The sequence below is a fragment of the Oreochromis niloticus genome, linkage group LG7, assembly GCF_001858045.2.
Source record: "Oreochromis niloticus isolate F11D_XX linkage group LG7, O_niloticus_UMD_NMBU, whole genome shotgun sequence".
NCBI classification, from domain to species: Eukaryota; Metazoa; Chordata; class Actinopteri; order Cichliformes; family Cichlidae; genus Oreochromis; species Oreochromis niloticus.
In genome coordinates this window covers 56953272-56979555 of record NC_031972.2, presented here as the reverse complement: position 1 = coordinate 56979555, position 26284 = coordinate 56953272, and the positions used below count along the sequence as shown (strand labels likewise).

Sequence of the window (26284 nt, the reverse complement as noted above, 5' to 3'; positions counted from 1 at the left end):
AATAAGGTATTATAGCTAACAAAGTGAAGCCACCTTGCATGTATGTAAATAAATAATAAATAAGCACCAAAAAATAATAGGTTTGAACGAACACATTGTGTTAAGTGGACAGGAGGAGATTGAAGAAATGACAAATTTATCACGGAAGAGGTTGAATATGCATGTATAGGTCTATATCTGCTTTATTTCATTTACCTGTGTGGTCTTGAGTCTTCAGCAAAGATCAAAACTGCAACCTGGGGAACACAAAAAAGAAAATATGTTATGCAGATGTAGACATCGACTTCCAATAAAATACAGTAGGTCAACCTCAGGCCATTCACAGAACTCTGCAGTGATTTCAGCAGCTATAAAGTACGATTTACCTTATCCATTGCTGATACACATGCACAATGAGCTGAGATTTACTGTGAAGAATACTGTGAATACTGGTCTACACACAAGACTGTTAAAATCAGTGGTATCATTTTTGTTTCCTTTTAATAACAGTGATAAAGCTTCAGTCCTCCTGGGCTCATTTTCCTGCCTAGATCAAACTATGTCATATCTCTTGTCTCAAAAGGAGTTTCATGTGCAGGCGGACCAAAGGTGTTAACCTGTGCAAAGTGCACAGAATATTTGCAACAAAGATTAATATATTTTTTCCAAGTGCAATATTAATGTGTAAATTATAGAGATTCAGAAGAGGTCTGGCAATAAAAGCATCAGCTGGGTAAATCTCTCTTGCTCCTGTGGGCCAATCTACTTTACAGTCAGTAGCCGTAGACACGCTATAAACAAACAAGTAAATCAGCAGCATCGACAATTTCAAACACCTCAGAGCAAGTTTTGACTCCTCCAGTGCAAGAGCTTTATTGCCCATTAGTAAAGTGATGCAGTCAAAAACAATTTTAGCTCTGATTTAGTGATTAATGGCTAACAAATTGTAGTGAACAGAAAAAAACAATGCAAAATCAAAGTAATATTTGATGCTACTGCTTTGCAGCATCACTAGTTTCCCTAAGTGCACTTGCACAGTATCGTTAGCAAGTAGGTCATTCCGACCATCCTGGAGAACTTGCTACAGTTCTCCTGTGAATTCGGGCTGTCTCAGTTACAGTTTACTCTTTATTCAATCCAAGAATGATCCTGTAATATGGATGTCAGAGATGTCCCTCTGCTGCAGGACTCTTTGCTTGTATGATCCTGGGTGTGTGCTACAGACTTAACTGGACTTGAGCTGATTTTTACTATTTGGAAAACAAATGTCAGAAGTGTTATAACCTCACAGTTGTGTTTAACACTACCATGATTCTTAGTTATTAAATTGCCTAAAGAAGGCTGAATATATTTCCACCACTGCAATTTGGTTAATCCACTGCAATAGTAAATCTGTCTACAGGCAGACATCTGTATCCAAACACATTGCTGTTTGGTGCAGGCATGCCATGACAATCAAATTGGCTTTCCAGATCACAACGGTACATGTGTTTACTTGCACTTACATATACCCTTAAGAAAAATAAAGTAAATTAGAGCCACAAAACCTGTGACACCCTTTTATTCCAGATTTACTGTGATTCTGAACTTTAAAGCTAGCTGTTAATGTACTTCTGTGCTTGAATTTTGCTTATTCCAGACAAACTTTGTACATTTTTTTTTTACAATTGCATAAAAGAACTTTAATAATTGGGATATGTGCCACAAACACCTGCACACATCCCACTGATTTACGGCGTTGGGAAATCTGTAGTTAGTAGTCAGAGTAGTCAGATGCAGAGAGGCCAAAGAACGGGCATGTGCTTAACTGTATGTTCTGAGAAACACACTTTCAATACACTGATCACACGTACATTGTACAGATGCAGCAGAACCCTTTGCAATCCTGTTTTGACAGGCAACAGGACTGAGTGTTGGAGATGAGGATGTGTGTGAAAGACTGGGCTTGCTCGCGGCCCGCTGTGGATGAAGCTTTGGAACGCACACATGGAACACGTAATTGAATGAGAAATGGTCTCTCGTTGGATCGAGACAGTTTTCTGGCACAGTAATAAAAGTATGAGGTCGGTACAGCCTTTTTGCTGCCTTCATTCTGTTTGCAGCACTTTTATTTGGTTAGCCCCCTTAAGTGCGCCGTCTCTTTCCTCCCGGTGCCAAAGCATGCACAATGTTATGAACCTGTGTTGTTCAATACGTTGCAAAACGTATGAATCAGATCTAATAAAGAATGGAAAAGACCTGTTTCCAGGAGTGAGTGAGACATCGTGATTGGCAGAATGGTTGGCTGTTGCGCTGCTGTTGCTACTCTCCCTCTCCAGTGTCACATTTCTCCTGCCAAAATGGACAAGTGCCGTGCTCCCGGTTTCAGAATTTTATCACAACCATACATCCACACACCAGCCAGTCTTCTCTGCTTGGCTTCTCAACCCACACCCTGACACCAGTGCTGCCATTCTCACTAACATAAACCACAGGTTGCTAAGAGGAATGAGTCAGTGTCACACTGATAAGCATCTCCATGATATGCGCGGCAGTGGGATGCAAACAAAAATAAATGATAATGAGCATACCACACAAGCATGACACGGGCAAATTGATTTACAATCCATGGCCACAGAGAAATAAACCATATGTGTCAACAAGCTTTTAGCTCTACATGCAACTGGCTGCCACCATCAACAGCACATTTCTCATTTCACTGGCACTCTGGGAAGGTTTTAATGATCTCTGAAAGGAACCAAGATAATGGCCTATATTATGGTAAAAATAAAGGACACCATCTGTTAATTCTCATGTTTTTAGGATGTGATTAATAAATACTGGGAGCCACCAGTGCTACCCCTAGCCTCCTAGTAGATACACCTATTATATAAATGTGAAAATCCAATGTAACTTCCTTCTTGAATTCTTCTCAGTCATAAGATTTCCATAAAACTTGACCTCTGACCTTGACCTTGAGGTTAAGGTCACTGAAATTCAAACTCTTATGGTGTTAGTTTGAAAATCATAGGCGATATCTTTCTTGAGTTATCAAGTTCACAAATTTGGGTATCCACGCCACCTGCCCACCCACCTGGGCACCCCCACGGCGGGGTGACCAAAATGTCAAAATCAGCCTTTTATGGCTGAGGGGTAAAAATGATCTAGTCTTCAAATGATGTAAATGGAACCAAAGAGAATCAGTGACAAATACATGACATATTACTGAGCACCATTATTTATTTAACAAAAAGTAGTCCTGTTAAAAACTAAGCACACCTCAGTTTCATTAGAAGCACCTTTAGATTCTTTTCTTTCAGCCATCCCGTTGCAGATTTGCTGCTGTGATCATTATCCTGTTGCATGACCCAATTTCAGCCAAGCTTTAGCTGTCAGACAGATGGCCTTACATTGGACTCTAAAATATTTTGGAGTTCATGGTTGACTTGAATATATTCCACTTGTGAATAATCTTTCTCTCTGCATGATGATGGATATCAAATTGTTTGGAAATAACCTTAAAACCTTTCCCAACAGATGAGGAGAAAACAACTGCTTTTTTATTTTCACTGATGATGTCTTTCCTCTTTGGCATTGAGTTAACACACACCTGAAATGCAAAAACTTGTGCTTTTATACAGGTGGTCAAATGTGCTGATGATCAGTTAATCAAGTACGCTTGATTATCAATTTATGTTCTTGATTCCTATGGAAACAGTAAGGATCGACTTTTTCACAGACTGCTTTTGCACACTTAGTTTTTGTGAAACAAATAATCATTTTCCAATATAATCATCATTTGTGTGAGACTGACGTAACATGAAGGAGAAAACTTCCCTCTAACTTTTTTGTTTACATGGTATGTACAGTATGATCATGAAATTCCTTAGACAGTTTCAGAGGCGTCATAATGTGAGAAGATTTAAAACACACACCATGTACTAACATCTAGTTTCCGATAAACAGGAACAGCCTCGAAGGGATGAAAATGAGTGGTGAATCATGTGGCCACTGCCAGAAAGTGCATTATCCACATGCTTCTGGCTCCAATTCACACCCCACAGACTCCCATTAAAACTGCCGTGGGATTTTCTGACCAGCCAAGTCATCTATGCTTCAGTTTTGGTGAGAGAAATTCTAGTATTTCATACTAATAACATAGTTCTACATAGTTAGCAAATGTATAGTTTATGTTAACCAAGGTTGCCTGTCATGGCTGATAAATTGTCATGGTTTTGTTGCCTTCCAACTGGTTTGGGCAGCTCTGCCTGGTAGTAGAGCACTCTCAGGACCATCATGAGCCACAACTCTATGCCAGACTGTCTTCAGTGAGTGTGGTAATCAGGCTCACTTTAGCTCACAGTGTGTTTAACTATTTATGCTAATAAATATGCATAATACTTCTTCTTTTCTGTCTTTGAAGCTTCTTCTAAACTGGAGTGCTACCTGCCTCCTATGAAAGTCTTCCCCGGGATTCCAAGCTGTTCCACATTCTCTGTGAAGGAATATGAGGAAGCTTTTATCTGCCGTAAAACCCTCAGCCAGTCCGATCTCTCCAGGGAAGCCTGCTCAGTCAATTCCCCACCTGCCATGCAACCTCACAATAGCTCTGGTTTCTACTGACCTCTACGCTCCCAACAAAACAGCTTCTTGAACTGAGCCCTGAAAAATTCTAGTTATTTCCCCAGCCATTGCTGCTTACTTTGAGACTACTGTGGAAAGGTTGAAAGGTACACTGTCAGCTGTTGGATTGTGCTTTAGAGTCCAAAACCTTACTCACCAACTTTGGCTCATGACACTCCTACCTGCTTTTATTCCTCCCATCTAAATATGGTCACCTCTGGCTCTAAAGACACCAACACTGTGGTGGCCAAAACACTAATGCTGAGGCCTCAAAACAGTCCAAGGTGCTTGTTTGTTTTTGATTCACTGAAGTTTTTGCCACTAAATGCTGGGCTGGTTGTGATTTGGCGCTATATAAATAAAATTGAATTGAATTGAATTGAATTGGTTTCCCTTCACTCTGCTCTACTTTTAAAACCACAGCACAATCAGTATGTTTACATGAGCATAATGCAGCCTGGTCTTCAGTGATTCATAAGAAAAAGTGAATCCGCTCCTAAGTGGAAATAGAGTTGATACAACTTCAGACTGAAGATGAGAATTGTGGGTGAATATGAGTGAATATCAGGGTAATCACGTCACGCAGAAACATTGACTAAGAAGTGAAAAGACAAGTAATATTAATGCTATGTGTACATAACTAGTGTCTTTGCTGAAGTATGCAATACAGGGAATGTAATATCATAACTGAAATACACAGTAACCCTTTCAAAGTTATATCACTCCCATTTTTTATGGAAAACATGGCATCTTTTTACATCTTGTCATTCAGTTCTCTGTCAAAAGTATATAATACATCAACAAAAGTTGCATTAATGTTATTTCAGTCAACATAGATTCACTATCTTGGTTAATGTTAATCTTTACCAGAACGGTAATAGCAGAAAATGTTTCAAGTGGAGACTGGGGTTAACAAAAAACAAGAATTAAGGTTGCATAAGGTTACATTTTCTGTGATGTCATTTTCCATTACAAACAGTGAGAACCACAAACACCAAGGCATTTCTTCAATTCGGTTGTTGGTGTCGACCAATTTTGCAGTGCTGACATGAGAGCCGAACTCACGAATGTTGAGAAGGTACTAGTAGTTCTTGGTTTCTTGGCTGCGGGCTTCTTTGTAAATTCTAATTCTGGTATTTTCAGACCCTTTTGCAATCTTTCTACTCAATCATTGCCTTTCTTCTCTCATTTGTCTGTAGTTATTGCCAGGCTTTTTATAGATCAAATACTGCGTTGGATGGTCAATTGAATGTTTTTACACATCTAGTGGAGCCATGTGCTGTTTATATGGAAGGAGGTTTCCAGTCTATCTCAAATTCCAACTCTTCTGGCGTTGTATGAGTATACCACATTTCTGCACGTGGTGAAAATGTCAGTATCAAGGATCTTTTCAGATGTCTGTGCTCTCTATACGACTACAGAGCAGAAACACAAGACTTGGTTGATGACTTTTCTAAACAATGTGAGAATTTCTGTCTCTAAGCTGCAGAACAGAGACAAATGCATTTTCACAAAAATTCCTATCAACAAGTTAGCAGATCTCACGTCATGTTCATTTTCTTACCAACTGTCTCTGCAGCAGAGAGTCACGTGACACGAGCCTTCTGCTACTTAGACATAGCTACAAACAAAAGATTATTGATGTGTTTGCAAGCCTTAGACCACACATGTAGAGAATTAATATTTACAGGGAAGGAAATGATGGCGGTGTTTACCAGCTTTTATGTAGAGAAGCAAACGGTTTTTGCTTTGGATCCAAAGGTAATGAGCGGTAGTTGTGCCCTGGAAATGCTGTCTGTACTTCCAGGGCACAACTGTGACAGTTGGTTTTACTCACAGGTTTATATCAAGACAGTAAGGTGACAGATAGTGGATTTAAACTGAAAATGAAAAGCAGACCGTAGTTCACTGAGAAAGTTTTTTAATTAACTCCACATTTTTTTCTGGCACACCCAGATGCTCTTTGCTTTTAATGCTATCCATCTATTCTCTCATGTACACACAAAAGCACACAAACACTGAGTCTTTACACTCAAAGCCCAGAACAAGTCTCATCCTAGGACTTTGTGTTACAAAAGTAACAAAAGCAGGAGAAATGCCATCAATGTTAACTCACTAAGCTAAGGTTTTACTTAAAGTATTACTGTGTGCGCATAGCCTGAAATATTACCTAGACTTTATAGCTCTGGGCATAAATATGTCCCTTTTAGATCATTGTCACAAATACCTGTGAAGCATATCGGCCTGAAGGGGAAAAAAGCCAGGGTAACAACCAAATGCGCTTTAAGTTATCTCTAAGTTGGGAAAAAAAATCCAACTGGATAATTCCAGTTCTGTAACTTGCTGCAATAATGACTAAACCAGTATGAATTATTGTTATTCCTGTTTCTAATTAGGTTAGACTCCAGCTTTTTATTGTTATTATTCATCAGATCCTGCAGTTCCACCTGCATTAAAAACACTGTTCCAAGACCTAGTGGTGACCCGCAAATGTTTAACACTGCTTCATTGCACAGCAATAGTTCAAGTATTTCTTTAAAGCATAGAAATATAATTGCAAACACATTGGAAAAAAAACTTTCTGGTAGATAAGAAAATCTTTATAAAAACTACGTGTTTTGTAGAAAGACCACATTTTAGTTGTTTCACCAAGTAATTCATGTTAATCACGATAAAGAGCTTATTATTCACTCTCAGGCTAAAAGATTTTTTTTTTACAAAATGTTATTTTGCCTTTGACATAGCTCATTAAACAATCTCTCTACAGACTACAATCTTGACAGAAGGTTTATGGGAAAATGAGATCAGCATCTGTCTCTGGATGATGATCATGACTGTGGATTTACGCCATGAAGTTCACATAAGGATACAAGCAACAAGTGAGTTTCTGACATGTTTTTAACTGTGTTTTTCCAACAGCATGCTTCTAGATTCAATTATTCGAGCTTCCATCATTCAACTGCAATCCAGATGATAAGTCAAAGATGTGAGTCAGAACAAATTACTAATCTAATCTACAGTTAATAAATAGCTTCACTCCTACAGGGTACAAGGGTAGTGAAATCCAGTTTGATGTTGTACTGTTTATGTTTACAGTGAACGTGCAGGATACGTCAATGTCTTAAATCAAAATTGTACTGTAATCCAAACCAACATGCCACTTGAAACCACTAGCCTTGACAGCCTGAGGTCAAGTCACACTTATGCAGGAACAAAAACATCACAGCAGTCAGCTTGGAAACACAAACACCATCAACAGCGACACCACAACCCATCCTATCATATATCCCTCCACTAGCAGAACTAGCACGTCCAGGAACCTAGACTAAACCACAGGTCCCATAGGATCTGGGGGCAGAATGAATGAAAAACCAGACACGTCCAACACTACTGTTTGCCTACGTAAGACTGAAGCACACATATGTAAAATCAGTACTACTGGATGTGTTTTTGACTAAGTTGTAGACATAAAAGTGTATGAGATCATTCTAATACTTATTCATCATTAAAATTATTAATATTTGAACTCACAAAATGAGTCCCTTTGCAGTCCAAACTGCTGGAGCAAAGCAGCATTATATTCATGTTTGTCAACGGCACTTTCTATCATCACTGATCACTACTTAAACCCAAAGATGCAAGCACCCATCATCTACCTCTAACACTTTCCAGCCTTCCCTTGGCTACTGGACATAATGACTAACCCCCACCAAGTCAGGACTGTTTGTCAGGCACTAAAAAATGAAAAACAAGCACACTAAAAGTGGAGGTTCATTTTTAGATGCAACTGGTTCTGCCAAGAAGTTAAATTTATTAGAAGGTTTGTCCACAATAACACATTAAAACCCTATGAGAGGGGAATGCATGTTTTTATTCTGCCTACAGTAGGAGATTTCAATGGAAAGTGGAGGAGGGGAATAGCTCCGGTAAGAGTCAAAGTACACTGCAAAAGTACTCAAGTGGTTATTTACTGTAGCAAGAGTGTGTGCTGGAATTGGACAGAGTCGTGTTCTGTATCTCCGAGGGAGTTTAAGGCATTCGCTGTAGTGGTCAGGCTGGATCACGAGCCAATCTTAAGAGTGTGCCTCGTGTCTCAAACAATGCTTTTGAGTTACAGCACAGTGTTTGAGGTTAGGGCATGTGGTTGAGGATTGGTCCAGAGCACATACTGAACTGAACTGTCTGTGGGGGAAAAAAAACATAGTTGCTTTGAAGACGAGCATTAAATGGCCTTTACCTTGTGTCTTCTGGTGATGATGTGCACTTGTATGTTTTTACCATGTCTATCATGATTTCCTCTCATGTATAGTCCAAAGATGTAGACATACATGTAAGGGTCAACTTCAGAACCTCACCAATCAACTCAAGTTGACTAGCATATGCTTCAGAGAATCCCGACCCCCAGAAAAGGATATGTAGGTATAAATTATAGATATGATTGCATGAAATAGTATGGAAAATATAAAAATCAACTAGCGCTGATGTAGCATTTGTTTTACAGTATTTTCCTGGATGATTGTCAGCCTTTTAGGCCATTTGGTAAAAGTTACTACGGATGTGCAGATTCTCAGCCATCCAGATCTAGGTCGTCTTAATCACTTCAGCTGAAGAAAAATGGGTTTATTTAGCAAGTACAATTTTTTTTTCAAGATTATTTGTTTTAAGTTCTCGTTTCAGCTCTCATCTGAGCTGCCTTCAATTCAAGCACTTAAGAATATGAAGAGCATCAGATAAGAAAAATCACAGCTTTTAAAATGTACTTAAGTGTGAAATATACAACAAGATTGAGCGTTTCGGTTTACTCTTCAGTGAAAACGCCAAAGAAATGTGATGCAATGTACGAGAGAGTACTGGACAATAGATAAAGTTAACATGCATACACTATAGGCTGAAAATGAGAGCATATATAACTATATCAGAGCATATCTGCTGACTGGCATCATTTCATTGCGAGAACCGACATCACTGAGGAACACTGGCAAAAGTTACGGCAGGACTGGAAATGTTGTTGAGTTATACTTGTTATACGACTCCAACAGGATTGGTTACAGGCCACCTACTGAAGAACTTGTGCTTTTTCTTAGTGTCTCATAAATCCAGGAGAAACTGAAACATAAAATATCAATTTTCAGCATCAGTGGGCAATTTCAGTGATAGATAGGAACTTATTTAGGCCCCACCTGCTGTTTGGAAAGTGGGATACTGCAATAGGTTAGCAGAATAACATTCTCCAGCTCTGCTAATTGGCATACCTTCACATGGGCTCTAATGCTGTGATAACATCCACCTCTATTCCCTGAGGGAGCCTTGATCCTGTAGGCGTTTACTGGCTCAGGGGAACATTAACATGTGGATAAAAGCAAGACAGAAGGACTCCTTTATGAATATACAGAGTGGGGGCTGGTCTCTCACTCTTGGACACACATGTGGTATTTGGGTATATCGGCATGCTGATGTTTCTAGCACTGCTGTTTTGATGCACTGGGTTATAGGAGGGGGCTGTGACTGCAATTTCTGTCATTTAGGGGCCTCTACTGTCAGGTAGCTGTCACGCCCCATGCACAGCAGGAGGGGCTATGGGGCAGGGGACTAGAGGGGAAATGGGGTGGGTTTTGGGACAAAGTGGAGCCCTGTCTCTGCGGGGATGGTCACATAGGCACAGGATTGATGGGGTAGTGATGAAAGATGAAGATGTCAGGGAACAGACACGCATTGAGAGTGGGACCAATAAGAGAGGCCTAGTGAGGAACTTAGGGGCCCATCATCACCTCCACTCTTTGGCCTGTGCTAAGTAGAAGAAAGTGGGGGAGGCAAGAATGGAGAAAAAGGGTGACTGTCCAGTAGGGTCCACACGCACACGCACATCAAACCACTGTGGGTTTATTATTCTAGAGTGTGACCTGAGCCAGCTGCCCCAGCATCTACAGGCCCTACAGTATGCGTGCAAGCAAGATGCTGTGAATCAATTACTTCTCTATGCTACCAAAGAAAAAACACAACTTCACAGTCTGCTTATGTGTTTCATGCTGGTGGACTGTGGAAAAGAAAAAACAAAACTTGCTTCTTTCCCCGTTTGAAGGCCATGGTATTTTGCGCCAGAGCTCCATTGCTTGGCTACATAGATATTTCTGCTACACAGAAACGTGAGACTGATAAGAATCAGTCCACCAAGGTCACACCGCGTACACAGAAACAGAACTTTTTTTTCACCTCAGTTCCAGTACCTCAACTCTGGATATTAACCAATACTTATTAGCAATCCAGTACCACTGTTTTTGGTTTATGCATGCAACTTAGTGGAAGTAAGTATATTTTATAAATTTGTCATGAGTCTGGTCTAAACTACCTTTTTTTCTTGCAGTTTAGACAACTATGATTCTTCAAAATTATTCTCACTTAGGGGAGAGTTGAGGTGTTTTTCATTCCTGGCAGCCTGGTCTGGCTATATCCACAGCAGACAGTGAGATGGATGAATTGACTATTGTTTAGGGAGCATGTGGCATTTATGTCAAGGGACAGAGTAACCAGAGACAGACCCTCTCCACATCCCCACCAGGAAGGCGAGCCAGAGAAACTCTAGTCACGTTCAAATAAATTCTTTCCTGTCCAAATTGACACCCTGCTGTTGCCACGGTGTGGCTCTGGTTTAGTTTACAGTAATTTGGAGTCTGGGTGGCACAGGAATGTGGTGAGGGATGGAGACTTGTGGGGCATTTAAGATTACTAACATGCTTAAATTATGGGCTGGGATTCAAACACTTATCGCGTTACACATACACAAGGAGGAACCTGCTTCTAAGATTAATTCTTTTAAAACTGGTGAAATCATCAGCAAAACATTATCCTTTTTGCATGTGTTTTTTTTGCTCTGACATCTTTTTGGTACTGTTGGAGTAAAGGAGCATAAAATTACTCATTTTAAGGTAGGGTTAAATGAAGGTACAAACCTCATGTGAAACATACTGTGCTGTCCAAAATGCTTCCTTCTGAAGTTCCCTTTAAGCTCAGCCAAACCAAATCTCAGCCAATGCATCTGCTCTTAATAAAAAACAATAATCAACCCCACCAAACCAAAAACATCAAGCAGTGCATGTATAGTTTGCAGCAGGTATAGGCTTGTGTAGACTGGCCCACTGCAGGAGAGACATTTCACATGCTTGTGAGCAGTTATAGCCGTGGACTCTGTTCAGGTCAATTTCAAGCAAAGTTAGGTCTATGTGTGATGTAGTCTTCGTTTTCTACAGGCAAGATCTAATAAAAGTTTCCCATGTACACATGAAGACAGACACATGGTGTTCATAAGGGACATAATGCTCTCCCTGCTAAAATGTAATGAAATCCTCACAGCGGTGAAAAATTAAAAACACACCAAAGGATAGATGCACACATATACACATATAGAGAGCATCTCTCTCACACTCACCGTCTCCGTTTCCTTGTCTGTTCCACTTTTCACCTTTCATCTTGTCCTAATCTAAAATGTCAGCACTCTTTTGGAATTCCATCCATAATCTGAAAACCTGTATTTAAATTAAAGATGATGCAAGTCTGGTATATAGCTTTTACTCAGCACACTGTCCATCTCTTCTTCTGTGGTTAAGACAAAACGAGCAGGGACAATCAGCAACAGGAACCCTACAAATCTTATAAATCACTTATACACCAGTGTGAACCCTTTACATAGTGGGGAAAAAGGGTGAAAGGATGTAGGTCAGAGAATAAGTCTTAAAGCCAAGTTGTATGTAAAAAACAAAACAAAAAAGAAAACCCAAAACAAACAAAAACAAGAAAACACAAACAGTTGTCATTGAACATTAGCTGGAGTTTTGCAGAACTGTGTAGTGTAAACACTGAACACAGTCAGAAACAAACACAAAGACAGTTGTGCAATACAATACAGCCAAGCAGTATAAAGCTAGTATTGAGCTAACAGGCTAACCAAGGTTTATATATAGCAGAAGAACAAACAGAGGGCAGCCAGGCTTCAGGCTGCCACTAAGAACAAACTGTTTCCAATGTCTGAAGCAGACTGTCAATGAAAACGACCCCCCCCCCCCCCAAAAAAAAGTCTATATTTCAAAAACCATCCTCCTTCTCCAACTGTGGGGTGCTGATGATGTCTGCAACATGGGCCACTGGGGTTCCTACTCATTTTAATGGGAGACCATGCCAAATGTCAGTGTTTATAAAGGAGGCCTATTATCATTATTACCATTGCGCACTTCCATATGTAGCTGCCCCGGCCATGACCGCATACAATCTGATTATTACAATAAATCTCTCCAGAAAAAAGGACACAGAGCAGTTCGTTTCTTTATGGCCACAAGTCCTCTTTCCAAGGCTGATCAACACATAGAAACAAAAGATCAAATGTGCAGCAAGCGCAAGGACGGGACAGTTAATCTCTCTATTTGAAAGACAGAAACACATCTCAAGTCCATAAAATAGTAAAGGACTGAAGTTTAGAGTTCACAGACTGCAAGTGGAACAATCTGCACTAACAGTGTGTGACAACAAGGCCAGGTTAGGCCCACAACAGTCATAATGTTGATGCTGGAGCATGAAGTAACCCTGGATGACTCTTAATATATGCATGCAGAAATAAAAATACAGAGTGCTTACTGGCTGCTGGGAGATGAGTGTGGAGTACTGGACTTAAAACACTGTTGTTTTTGTGACGACAGTCTTGAAGAAAAAGAGAGCTAAGATCCAAACACATGTGGAAACTTGCTGTTTTACTTCATTCTTCTGCAGCGTCCTTTTTTACATAAGCGGGCAGCTTAATGCAAGCTGCATACAGTTCCAGGTGGAGACACCCAACACAGAAATTCCAAGATAGCGGCATTAAATCACCTGTCAAGATGTACGTATACACAGGGTATTCAAAGTTCATGTGAAAGAATGCTTCTCTTTTATGATAGACCAGAATTAGAGTTTAAAAAATCCAAATAATAAATCCTTTCCTTACTCGAGCCTTATATTTTTTTATAAACTTCAGTAAGTTTATGAAAATAAACGTTGAATGAAATATAAGCTCTATCCTTCAATTTGTGTCTATTTCTCCTGTTTTAAGTACTGAAAACGACTTTTTTTGGACTTGGGTAGACTAGGAAATGCACCTGCTACCGTATGGGGGGTAGCAAAGGTATTTTAATGGAACACAAAAGAACGCTAGACGCAGCCTTGGAAAAGATTTATGAAGTCTCTGCTCTCCACCACAGAAGTAAAGGACCAACACCAACATGTCACAAGGCCAAGAGTGTGTGCAATCAGTTTTGAACACATTTGCATTTTTGCACACGGTTCGAGTTAATGACAATGTGTGTATTCATTTGTATCTTGAGGCATTGCTCGAGTCTTTTGTGATAGTGGGTGGGAGCCAAGGCCTGGCTCTACTGCTTCATTTTGGATCTGGCTCTGTTTACCTAGTGCTGATGGAGTCCAGATGGGCTCCCTATTACTCGCCGCTCCTTCACAGCCTTGCTCATTCTGGACCAGCAATTCCAGCAGGACAGCTGGACAGCTGGGTCTTAATTGGGAAGCAAGAGATGGCTGATGTATCATCATGGCAAAGCTGGAAATGGATTTAACTGCTATGTCCATCAAGGGATAGAAAGGTGGTGTGAATAGGAAGTGACAGACAGCAACTGACTTCACTCTTAGGGATGAAATTACTTTAGTGGTAATAATACAATGGACTACCTTCTGATACATGGCATTTGTAAAATAATTTTACACCACATCTTGTCATAGATCCTATAGTGCCATTTTCTTTTAAGAGAATTTCTTGTGGGCAGGTTTCACACTGATTATGGTAAGCCTCGAAAGGAAACTACGCCTTCCCCTCTGCTACGGAGAAGACAGGGGGCTTCGGGGGAAAATGAGCCCTGGGCGTAATGCGTAGATGGTCTCCATCCCCCCGCTTTTCTCTATGGAAAAGCACTCCTAAGCCCTCAGGGTAATAGCTTCCATGTGCTGAGCCCCTATATTCCAAACAAAACTGTAATAACAACACGGAAAAAGATCTACGTTACTGCACTGCTTGTCATAATCTTCAAAGAATGACACTTCAGCTTGACTGAAAGATGTACCTCTGATGACAGCTGAGGCCCTAATGTAAGGTCTGCTTAGATATGTCACCGAAAGCCCATCATCACTCTCGCGTGCAGACACCTAACTACATACACATAAGCACATATGTCTCACACACTTATGAGTAATACACTCCAAAGAGGATGTATAGTATATTTGAAGCCATGAAAACATTTTACCGGCATGTATGATAAAGTATATCCAGTAAAGACATATACTGCATTTGATCCGGAGGATTAGAGACAGGTTACAGACAACAAGTAGCCGGTATGTAAACAGTTTCAGCGACCATTTCAAACAAAAGGAGGAGACACTTCAAACTTTTCTAAGGGTGTTGTTTATGGCATTAACAGGCTACTGTTCTGTCCAACTATAATGTGTCTTTTTGCAGATTTGCAGAATCAAATGACTTCAGTAAAAATAAAACACTTTGCAAACGTCTCAAGCCATTCATTTCTTTATATTTTTCTTCCAAGGAGCCAGACTTTCTTGTAATTTTATAAACTGCTCTTGTTGACTAGTTCTCCAACTTTTCTAAAGATGTTTCAACTTTTTTCTTTGGACATATTTTTCCACTCGTTTCTGATCCAGTTCTTGTATCTGACCATTTTCAGGAGAATGTTTTTTTTCCACTTGCTTTTAACAAACAGAATCAATTATAAATTGTATGTTTATGTCTGCCATATAGACACAAAATTTGATCCTGGTTATTGAGATCAATACACTAAAAGCCAAAGAGACATTGCTTTACTTGCATAAAAAGGTATTTCTGAATCAACAAGATGATTCCCAGAGTTACTAGCTGGAAACATATCTTAGCATGATGTGCAGTGGACAAAAGAAGTGTCAGGCCTAAGAACTCTTTACAGCAGATACACAGTATGGGAAAGTCGTGTCCTTAAGAAATAGGGGGGAAAAAGTCTAGCAAAGACCTGACACAGGACCTGAGAGACGCATTTGGCCCTTGATCCTTTAAATTCAGTTGAAGCCTCAGCAGAAATGGTCTCAGTGGAAGGACGGCTGTCAAGGAGCCACTTTTAAGACAAAGGGAAATGGTGAGAAAAGGCTGATATACACCAGATTACTCAAGAACTGGACATATGTCTTATGGAGTGAAATGATTTTCAGTTCAAGTTGTCATTAATATGTTAGGAGATCAGAGGAGCAGCACTACAGTGAGAGTCTACAGCCATCTGTAAAACATGGCAGAGGCTCTGTCATGGTTTGGGGCACATTTCAGCCAATGGTGTTAGGGGAGGGGGTCTTATCAAAATGGATGATTTATGAACACAGAAAAAGATATCGATACACTATCAGGAAAGCATCTGACTGACAACGGCTTCATTTTTGGTGTAACAATGATCCCCAAGCACACAACCAATGCCGTTTAAGCCTGCCTGGAAAGAAAAACACACAAGTGGAGCACTATCAGTCATGGATTGGCCTCCCCAAAGCTCAGACCTCAGCATTATGAAGACTACTTAAAGGAATTAAAAGAAAACTGCCCAAGAGAGTTCAGGCTGTGTTGAAGAATAAAAGTGGTCATACTTAATGTGGAATATCAAGCGTGTTAGAACTGTTTGAGCTCTGGGGTTTTTGGGGAGTTTTGTTTTGCCTTATATACTGTATTTCCATTGCACATGTTTCAATAAATCACTACACCTATTCCCTATTTACCTAGCAAAATATAAAGAAATTAGGTCAATTCAAGATTTTGCACAGTTCTGCAAAATAATTAATTAATTAATCCCTTTTTTCCATTGTATCCAATTTTTTATAGTTGAATTTTACTTGCCTCTTACCACATTACTAATATCATCCCTATTTGCATTTTGGATTTATTTTCTTCCCCCTGTGTCAAAACACTACTTCTTAATAAAAGCTGGAATGGATGCAGCAGCTCTGTAACAGATACGTGTTTAATTAGTGACAGATGGAATTGAAAAACATTCAAAATAAATGAAAACACACCCTTACTTTGATACTACAAGCCCTTATTTTCCACTCAACCACAGGCTGCTAGTGTAGTAGATGTCAGCTTAACCAACTATGGATGCCAGAGATAAAACAGACTTTCATGAATATATGGATACAGTAATTGTATCCATGGGGTAGCAGCTGTGCAAATATAGAGAGAAAAAGATTCACCAATGAGAAATTAGATGAAATTGAACTAGCTCGGCCTTGCGACTTTGGATCACTGGTCACAATCACTTCAAAAGGGCAAGAAAACAACCATAAATATGTACTTGTATGTGTGGTTTAACAAAAATCACTGCTTTCTCAGTGAATGGGCCCTAAGAACACCTCTCTGTTCAGTGTGATTTATTCACACTTGAAATAGCCAAGAAGCCTGAATTTCACCAGACCACAATGACAAAGCCTATGCTGACAGTAATCCAGATCACATTGGCTCAGACACATATATACCAAGGTTTCTCAGTGGAGTTCTTGAGTTGTGTTCACCACTTCCCCTTACAGGTGGACATTACATATTACCCCACTAATGTACACATAAGTTAAACCTCCTCAACCATGTAAAAAAAAAATGGGGGGGGGGGGAATAATGACATTATTGACACAACTCTGTGATCAATAGAGAGTAAGTCAAAATTATTGATGGTCTGTGGATCTGATTCAAATCTAATAAAAAGACATTCTGTGGTTGTTGTCATTTATTTTCCTGAACAGATGATGTCAGAGTGTAAGACTAGATTTCACTGTCCAGCCAAACCCACATCTGTGACAGAATAAGGGACCCACTTCCAGTTTAGACGTTTCCCTCATCACTCCCCTCCTCTGTTTTCCCCCAAACACACTTTCCTTACCAACCCTGTCGCTCTGCAGTCAAACTGATAGTCAGTCTGAGCACAAGTCGTGCCCCAGACTAAAGGGAAGGACAAAACGTATAAATCAAAATGAAATGGCATTTCAGTTTAATTGCATACACGGACATTTATATGCATCAGCATTTATGCCAGCTGGAGAAGCGAGGCAAGCGATGCTGAATTAAATGACATTTTCCATTCCTTCATTACTTAACACCCATGCGCGGAGATATTTACCCCAAACTCACTCGACGGGACTGCAGCAGAGACAGGAGAGGCTGCCCAAGTCTTTAAATTCCACTCCTTTAAACTCCACTCCTAATTCTAAATGGTTACACACGAAAACACGTGGATTCTCCTCCAGCTGTTTTGGTCCCTCCCCACTCCCCCCAGTCCCCTTCTTTCCATTCTCCTAACTCTGCTCAATGTAAAAAGGCCCTTTTGGCATGAAAGCGCTCCACATATTTGCTCCAGTGAAGTCGATTATTATTCCAAATCCTGACAGATGACAAACATACTGCACTCACTCACCCAACCAGCCTCAGCATTATGGCATGAATATTTTCACACTGGTAGATATTGATCCCTTGTGGCTAACTGTACCTCTTACGTAACTCACTGTCATATTGGTCCAGGAATATTTGAAAAAGGCAGCCGGCCACTCGACTACTGCAGCTAAGGACTCACTCACTTTTGTCCAGGTGCACTCAGTCCCCCTTGTGTCTTCAAGGACAACTAAATCCCCAACCTTCTTCTAGATAACAATGGAATGACTGGATCTTCCTGAGCCACCAGCCTGACTCCAAATTCCATCTGTAGGAGAATAGAGAAGTGATTGTTCCTTTAACACTCCAAAACAAACACAGTAGGTAACTTGCATTCTCTGCAAGATTTTGTCTGCAGATGGTCAGTGATCACCAATGGTCATTCTCTTTAATTATTCTCAACAAAGCCAGCAGGTTTACTTTTTCCCTACTCTTATTTTTTCTTTCGTCGGCCCTGTCAGTCTCTTTCAGTCTTCTTTTAAACTCCATTCCCTCATATCTCTGCTTGCCTTTGGCTTTCAAATAACATCAGAGTGGTTTAACACACCTGGTCAAGGTCAACCAACACCCACCATTCACTGGTAACCTTCGCAGCTGTTGCAAATGTGCTGACTGTTTAACCTCAGCTGTCGCTGAAAAATGAATACATATACACATTGCTTATATATACGCTTATGGATCAAAATCGACATGTCAAATAATTTGTGTTTATCTGGGACAGACAGAGAAACAAAAGATAGTGATGGACAAATGAGTGCGTCATGGCTTCAATCTCTAAAAATATACATGCCACGACTCCTGGTTTTTAACAGGTCATTGGAGGTCCAAGAAAGAACACGAAAAATGATTGTTTTTTTTACCTAACTGAGATCTCGTTATAAAAGCAGCTTATAATGGGGACCATGAATGGAAAACCTGACTGAATTAGAAATGGCACACGTCCAGGGCTTCTGACGTGTGAATCAGTGGAGCTTGAATCTGAAAATGGAGTTCAGCAAGTTCAAACACAGATGAAGATGGATTGGGCCTATTACAAACATACCAGCATGTCTTTTCTGTGATAATGCAAACTCAGACAAGTATGATGCACTGGTATGTATCTTTCAACAGCTACAATGTTTTCCCTGAGAATATGAAATCACCAAATCTAGTGGTCTGGTACCAAAAAGTCCACAGTCTGTATTTAAAAGTGAGCACCTGATTCATATGAAACCTAATACCATGATGTCATGAGGAACAGGTCAAAGACGATCACCTCTTTTTTGAGTGACACTGGTTGGCAGGAAAGAAATTAATAGGATATATGAATGTTTGATTGCACTGATCAGAGCTGGACCTGAATATTCAATTATTTTGATATTGTTCTTTTCAAATGCTTAAATCTCAACTCAGACTCTCAACATCTTTCCTGCTCACAGTAGTAATCTGATTCTCATGTCCAATCTCCCATACCTATGTGTGTATTTCTTTGGTGTCCACAGCAATTTTCTCTATTCATCATCCAGAAAAATTAATGTTCTGAAAAAAAAAGGAAAGGTGCAGTGTGGGAAAGGATGAAAAATTTAAATGCCCTTTGCTAAATGCTGTGAAAAACCCAAGAGACACAAGTAAGGTTTCAGGATCTGGATAACTTTCCTTCCAGATGAACGCAGGGGCCAAATTTATAACTTGTCTGCCACATACTAACAAATAGGGTTACAAAATTGGCAGTCTGGTGGTTTACGTGAATAGCGTGGCCTGAGATGGAGTCAAAATCCCAGCCTTAAGTATTTTTATAGGCCATTCCTCTTTCACTTCACCTCATTGTTATTAACTTAGCAACACTGTTACTAAATTTAGCAACAGCTGACACCACGGCATTCCAGGGGAAAAAAGGGCTCCTGACTACAAATATGGTGACTTTTCAGTATATTTGGTCACCAATCAGAACTACCAAATACCTTTAATTAAATGGTGTTTGACACAATGCTGCCTTGAACAATAGCAGATGATATGTGACATTAAATATAACATGTGAAGGTGTGTGAACCACAGTTTGTTTTGCTAATTTCTTGGAAAATGCACCATCATGCTAATGTGAAAACAGCGAGTCAGACAAGATAATCCAAGGGTTTTTAGCATCTGTTCTCAGCTTTTGCAACAGTTTATAAATGGGGCCCATTAAATCTTTTCTGATTTTGTGTGCATGCATCTGTGTGCACATGTTTCCATTAAGTGGGATATTAAACACAAACTGATTAGAAAACGCATCCTGGCAGTATACAAGCATAAATCTTATTGCAAAATTACATAAATATCCCCCGCTATTAAAGCTCATTCATCAGCTTAGGATGTTTACTTCACATTATTTATCAGTATCACCAAATCACTCCACAGTTTGTGCTCATATAATGCGGTAACCAGCCGAAGCAGAACACAATTTATGGGTTTAAACGAACAAAAAAGATGTTAAAGTTCTTGATGATGGCCATGATGGCTGATGAAAACACTGTGCATGCACAGACAAAAGTAATTAGATCAAGAAAAAAAAGTCACAACTCTTGATGTATGACAATGTGAAATTCCAGCATAATCCTAACTGCACTTTCTTCTGTTGATTGTGGCGCTGCAAGCTTGACCTTTTTTCACTGGAATTTAATTTTCCAATGTTATTCTGGCACATTTGTCACTCTCTTTTCTTTTTCCAAATATATGAATCACAGCCTGTCTGTCCATAACATAACAGCTTAGAAGTGAAGCTACTGAGGAAACAACAAACAACAACTTGGCGGTGATGAGGTAATAACAAGGTCCTTACAGTTAACTGCTGGATCCTCATGAGTTTTAACACTTTTCTTTCACACTGTGTTAAGATGAAGTGCAGTTTGGAATGAAAATGGGTACATTTTGTGAATCTTGCTTTTCTGTCAGAGCTGAGGCGGGAATGAAAGCAGAACACAACAAGAGCCAGCTAAAATACCGTCAGATAAGATTTTGTGTGTCCCCGGTCACTTGGTTAAAATTAATCCAAGCAAGTCTATGGCACGGAAGAAAACACCATGTGTGCCGAATGTCTACCCCCTTGTGGATGCAAGACATATTACTCAGTCATTTTTTTCCTCGAGTTTCATGCAGGACAATCTAACATAAGAAAAAATATATTAAAACCCCACACAAATAAAAAACTGGCAGACTGGGTGCAGTTGGATTAGCACAGCTGTTATTGTGGAGGTATGTGAATCCTCAAGTGCTCACTGTCCTTGTGAATACAACTGTCAGGTTAATCTCCATTAACTGGAGACAAACATGTGGTTTTACTATTTATGCCAAGCAACGTCGAAAACCTGTAGAGGCTGCCAACTCTGAGCCCTACAGGCTTTTAATGAAAGCAAAGCAGTGTGCAATTAACCTGCAAGCTGATGAAAAAAATCACACTATTGTCTCATCTGTTCCAGCTTTACACTAATAAACCAAAATATAGCAGTGGCCCGCATCCTCTTTACACACGCTGCTTTGCTCATTCAGCTCTCACTTCCTCTTCCCATCTGTCTAACGGAGAGTGAGGTTGGCACTCAAAGCACCCGGGAAAAGGATACAGGAAAGGAGATTTTTCTGAAACTGATCCTGAACTCTGATAGGTCTTTCCGCACAGACGGTGAATGACTCGGTTTCTTGGAGGCATGACTGCAGAGAGACATAGGCAGTTTACATCCTAGTAGTTGCAGAACTGTTTTGGTTGCCTTCTGGAAACGTGGCTAATCTCTGGCACTGATCTCAGAACTATTGCTCAGACAGTCATTCAATATGGCACAGTCTTGGCTTTGTGCTGTCGATTAATCAAAGAATTCCCTTGGCATATAAGCCCTCTAGCCATGATTTGTTTAATTTGCTTACTAATACTTTAAAACTGATTGATCTTTTTTCCCCCTATCTAAACACTGAAATGCATTATTGCACGTTTTTCAAACAGCACGCGAACACATCCGGTGGAGTCGATAAAAGTTGCTGTATTTTAAAGCTGTATCATTTTATGCCAACAGCTGGGACAAAGAGCAGTTTGAGTATTCAACAGAAGTAGCTGTGCATAAAGATAATGCAAAATAGACACCACATTGCAAACAGCCATCTTGTGTTTCAGCATCTTGCTTTAATCAGACGCAGACAGATTCCATTCACTGGCAATTAAAACCCTCTCTCAAGACGGATACAAATAGTGCCATTCATCAGAAAACTGGGCAAACTCTATTGTATTTCACGTCCTAAGTCTGTCTAAAGCAATTTTTTGTCAATCGTTATCTTCCCTGTATGCAACAAGCCAATGCACAACAGTCAAAAAATGCACAAGCACACAGAAAATATGATCTTGCGTGGATTAAGAGACCATTTTAACAATAATTAGTATCAACTTGAGCCACATAAAAACGAGATTCCAAGTTCAGAACAACTAAGGTTTGTTCAGAACCTTTGAGGGAAATTAACACTGATAGTGAAATCAGCATTTGTGTGAGTAATTCAGACTGTGTAATAATCACAACATGGATACATGTTATCCAGCTATCCAGCGTCAGTGCTGTGAAGGGGTTTTAATACACTCTAGGGAAACTGGCCCCAATCAAAGGTTACAGCGACTCCAAAAGCATTGATAACAACAAGAATAATTACCATCACCATCCACAGTTTACAGCACAGAGAGACAGGCAGGGCCTTTGCCATCTGCCTTGAAACCAACGTGATTCCCCAGCTGTATTATGGATATTATTGTTGGCTGTGGGAAAGGTACTTCTTCTCAGCAGGGATAAATGCCATCCACATGACATTTATGAGGAGTATTTGTGTTGATCATTTCATAACAGCTCGTGCAGGTGGAGCCCTCCTATTCTCCTCAAAGGCTTTATGTCACCCACCAAATGATGAAGCCACTGCTTCAGATCATGCACAGCATTCTCCCATCAAATACACACAAAGAAAGCCACTAGCTGTCAATCATTTTAACTGACCCAATCTCTCATATCCCACAAAAAGAATCATCAGTGATTGCCAGGCAGCAGGTCTATAAAGCCTAGTGTTTAAACCGTCTAGACAGACTGGGGCACTGGCAACCCTGGGCATCTGAGCAGTACGCTGCACCCTTGTTTAACCACAACGATCGCTCCACTGTCATATAACACCATAAATCAACTCTTTGCATATAAACAGCCTATAAGTGTTTTATACTTTTAAAAGCTCAGTGAAGGAATTTCCTTTTGATTAAACACATTAGCAGACTTGATTATGAAGCTAAACATGGCGGTATAATAAATCACAGTAAAGCTACCATATAGATTCTTAGGTTCCAAAACAATGTGTGCCGCACGTGTCTGGGTTGATTTTGCAGCTCGGTGGGGAAAAGTGAGACAAAGCACAATTGTCTTTGAGACTGAACTGAAACACTGTTTAAAATGCGTGCCGCTCCACAGTAAGCAACAGCGCACTGAGGTGTGCAAGTCTACAATTTCACACAGTTATCTGGGCAAATAAGAATAGCTGGGACTCTGAGCAAAGTTTTCTTCTTGCCAAAAAACAAATATTATTTCCCCTCTTTAACTGGCCAAAGACTGACAGAGACATACTGTACTAGGCCTCTCCTCAGTGTTTCCAGCTGAAACCTCACATAGCCCTCAATTTAACATGGCTTGCAGTGATGGCTGGAAAAAATTAAACCACTGCTCATATTATCATATTAATTACCACAGTGTATTTTCGCTCACCGGGAGGAGAAAGAATGACAGAATGAAGAATCGCAAAAATGAAAATGCTGTCTAACCAGAGGAATTTGTTTACACGGAAGTCAAGGGGCAAAAAAGAAAAGTAGAGAAACATTCGTAAACACTAAGAGAAGACTTGCAAAAGAGGCTTTAAAAAAAAAAGAAGAAGCTAATTGCAACATCAGGCTACACATCTCACGCTGAGGCAATTAACACACTGAGCTATGTTGGTGCTTTTCAAGATCCCCAGACTTCCTCGAACTAAGTACAAGTCTGTGACTGTATATTTAGGAATCTGCAAATGTAGATAAAAAAAACAAAACAAAAAAAAACACAGAGTGGGAATAACTTCTAGACAGCTTTGACAAGACCACCAAACAGTCAGGCTGCTGGTGCTGCGATGTGAACTGATAGTGTCTAGCCCTTGTACAAGTCCTGCAATATCATTGGAAGGAAGTGGACCTGTTATTGTTATGACCTCAAAGGCTTTGGGTGGTCCACACACGCACAAAGAGACAACCAGAGAAAGACAACAGACAGCAGGCACACGCAAACACAGCTATGGGGAAATATTTTGATACAAGCTCTCCAAACACCTGCCATTTCCGTGCACCGTTCCACTGACCTACAAGGTAACTAATGCAAACTGTTTACAATAACACATCTGCACACACAAGCTCATCCAGTGATGAATCATAATATTCCAAACAGTATTTGAACTTAACAATATATCTATAAACAAATGCACACACGCGCACATGGAAAGAGATATGCATCAGTCACAGCGTAATATAGTTTCCACAGTCTGTCAGTGAATGAGAGCTGATACTGGCAGAGGTTCATCGTGGCTAAAGTACAACACAGACCTGTCCAAACAACATGTTCAGCCTCACCCAAAATAAGCAGGACAGAGCTAATCTCCACACAAAAGACACGATGCTGAACGCATTAGCACGACAAATCCGAGAAAATACCAAGGTGTTATGCCAAGCAGGGCTTTACTCATCCATTGGTTAGTTATTTTCTTTTCGCACATTGGATCTAAAATTAGGTCAGCTAACAGCCTAACGTAAGGTAACGTGTGCGCAGTGTGCTTTTCTTCTGATGAACATTTGAACCTGTTTGGATTTAGAGGTCACATCAATCTGTTTAAAATACATTTCATCAGCACCCAGCAGAGTGAAACATTACTGTATCCTCTTACCAGGAAAGAAGTCTGAGACCTGGCAGGGCGCAGGTCTCACACATCCAGACAGGAAAAAAATAAGAAAGAAAACAGCCACCTTCAGACAGACTCAAAAAGATATGCTCATGCCGGCTTTAACAAACCTTTGCAACAGCTCTGTCATGCTCATCTAACACGCAAAAATTACATGTGCACTCAGACAAATAGAGACAATCAGTCAGTGGATGTCAAGTCCGAGAAAGGAACAGTTCCAGCATTTGTAATATGGTGCTCAAATCATGATTTTGATCCACTGAAAAAGAGGTGAAACTCAGCTCCAAAGTCCCTTCAGATGCCACCCTGCACCCTTTAAAAGGTCCATCTCCTGGCTGATAATGCTGTCACTAACATGCTTAGCAATGTGCACAGCTTTAACCAAACCTCAGGAGACGGAACCAAAGTAAAAATTTACTGGACAAAAGTTGTAACATCAGAGGCTTTGTGAGCGGTTGTGATCAGGTGAGGTAGTTTAAGTGAAAAGAGTCAGGGTGCGCATTAGCAAAAAGCAAAGACACAAGTCAAAAAAGTAAAACGTTACTTTCTTATTGTTTCACATGAGTAGTGTTTTAGTGCTATATTGTGGGATTTTCTGAATGCAGCTGAACTACATCCTGCAACTAACCTGCAGCTTTTTATGATTCACTATGTTTTATAGAGTAATCCCCTAAATTAGATGCAATTCTGTTGGCTCGAGGCTACAAGGGTACTGCAGAAAGCTTGGAGCACAGACACGTGATGAACACAGCAAAAGTAATTAAATTTTAAAAAATTGTGTATTTATTAAAACACCTTCAGACTGCTCCTATTTATCACCCTTCCCTTTAATTTTTAAGAGAGGAATAAAGTCTCTTTTTTTTTAATCGAAGGTATGGTTGAGTTATTCAAATAAGCATCTGTGGGGTTTTTCTTGTCTTAAAAAGTTGCCCTGTTGACTGGGGGGGAAAGTACAATACATAATGGAAGGTATTTTCTGTGTTTTTGCACCACTGTTAAAAAGATTTCTGCACTGAATTACAGACATTAAGCAATTCCTTAATTCGCTTCAGGGAAGAACAGTTCATGCTTTTGCACACACATCTTTTTTTCTAAATCTTGATAACTTGTGAGGAAAATATTTTCTCAAGATGCTTTATACTGAGCTGGAGGCTGTTGTTAATAATGTGTTCTATAAACTGTGTTGAGGCCCAGAGGTGGTTAATGACAAAGCACATCTCACACCAAGTGTTCCTCTTTGTTGGATTTCTTCCATTTTAATTAGATCTGTTATATATTCAGTGGTACATCCTCTGG

The 26284-nt window shown here is 40.0% G+C and overlaps 1 protein-coding gene across 6 annotated transcripts in view; it reads right to left on the bottom strand.

Annotated features, from left to right (window-relative positions):
* znf469 (zinc finger protein 469) overlaps positions 1-26284 on the bottom strand; it is a 190204-nt gene that overhangs the window by 148733 nt on the left and 15187 nt on the right. For 5 of the 6 annotated variants that reach the window (XR_001223946.3, XM_019361490.2, XM_019361492.2 and 2 more), the window contains one exon: positions 196-236. The gene's annotated coding sequence lies outside the window, so the exon portion shown is untranslated. Of the gene's footprint in view, positions 1-195; positions 237-18192; positions 18315-26284 lie in introns of all 6 variants that reach the window. The other variant, XM_005470925.3, reaches the window with a different exon arrangement.